The following is a 1,542-nucleotide window of genomic DNA, read 5'->3' as shown; positions in this document are numbered from 1 at the left end:
TATAGAGCGGATTTGGGCGAAAGCGGATATTCAATAAAATACATGCATAAAATGAGAAATATGACTGTTTTATGTAAAAAGGTAAGCAAAAAAGTGTAAGACTGAACCAAGCTGGACCAAAATACGTAGGGCTGCTGGTCTTTCCCCCATCCAAACGGATAAAGACGGTGGGACCGGCATTTACCTGTTCCAGGCCTGACCCAAACTAGTTAAAATGGATATATTTTGTTTTCAAAATGGGTTGGACCACTATGGATGCCTTAGAAAAATCTCGATACAAGTAGTTATAAATGTCTACACTAGGCCAAAGAAATTAGACGACGGGAGTGACTTTTGGACGACTTTTGTTGGAAAAATTTGCGCAATTGCACTGTTTGCTTGACGCATCGGAAATGGACAAATTCAGGTGCTGCTATTTTTCCAACGGTTTGGTCTGACCTGTCTACGCATGCCGGTCGAGCTGTGCCTGTGCTGCTATCACACCCTCACACTCACTGGCCTTGCACTATACCACGGTGACACACAGCCACCGCGCGTATAAAAGGAGAGAGGGCTGCCAGTGGAGCGGAGCCATGAGCGCACAGGAAGAAACACAGGCCCGCATTCATCCCAAACCAGTCGACCGCGCGCCATGGCTTTCTCCTCAAGAACCTTGGCCGTGTTCCTGTTCGTGATCCTGGCCTCGCTCGCGTTCCTCGCGCAGGACGTGCTCGCCGCCAGAGCCCTAGCTGAAGACAGCGGCGGTAAGTATTAGCGCTCTCTTTCTTCTTGGCATCGTATATCCTCGCAACTCAATCTAATGAAGTGTAAATATATCCTGCCAGGTGATTCGTACAATAACCACAAGGATGGTCCGCCGAACACTCCAGATGGTGGTTATGGCGGCGGCGGTTATTATCCTCCCGGGCGCCGTTAGGCGCGCGCTGGACGACGGTCACCATGCATGCTCCAAGTATATATATATAGTGATCCAGAATCCGCGCGCCGTGCGCGCACAACCCTATATATCTTTCTGTAAATTTCCCGTTTTCGAATAAAGGCCACGGAGCTAGGTGCCTGTAGTTGTGCACGCTTGCCGTGTGCGTGGTCAGAGTCGCGTCAACCAAGTTGTTCAGTCTTGAGTCTGGAGTCTTCAATCGCTGTGCCTGTGCGAGCTGTAACGCGATGTTGGACGTTTAGTTCGGCCATTGCCTTGTTGCCTCGAATGAAAAATGGGAGGAGGAGGATATATGAATAGTTCACGTTGAACGAGTGTATGTGCCATATATTTCCTTGATCGTGTGTTCGATGATGTCTATCTGTGCAAATATTACTTGGGTTTCATGTGTCCTCGTTGAGTCTATGTGCTTCTTTTGGGTAAGAGCATCTCCAGGCCGACGTATTCAAACGCCTAAATTGACCGCTTTCATCCATTGCGTCCGTGAAAATGTTCATGCGTCCGTTTGCGTCGAGGGTGTCCCTAGCGGCTCGACGCATATTCTTCACACACAAAAAAGAGGCCTCTAATGTCATCTGCCTTTTCGAGGCGCCTCTTCTCGTCCT

The 1,542-nt window shown here is 49.0% G+C and overlaps 1 long non-coding RNA gene across 1 annotated transcript; it reads left to right on the top strand.

Annotated features, from left to right (window-relative positions):
- The first annotated feature begins 589 nt into the window (after positions 1–589).
- On the top strand, positions 590–1,251 carry LOC124668650. The gene is made up of 2 exons (XR_006991779.1): positions 590–743; positions 825–1,251. It is a non-coding gene; the product is annotated as an uncharacterized LOC124668650 (long non-coding RNA).
- The last annotated feature ends 291 nt before the right edge of the window (positions 1,252–1,542 follow it).

This window comes from Lolium rigidum, chromosome 6 (assembly GCF_022539505.1).
Source record: "Lolium rigidum isolate FL_2022 chromosome 6, APGP_CSIRO_Lrig_0.1, whole genome shotgun sequence".
Lineage (NCBI taxonomy): Eukaryota > Viridiplantae > Streptophyta > Magnoliopsida > Poales > Poaceae > Lolium > Lolium rigidum.
Note: the sequence above shows the minus strand (reverse complement) of the source record. Positions and strands in the feature narration are given on the sequence as shown.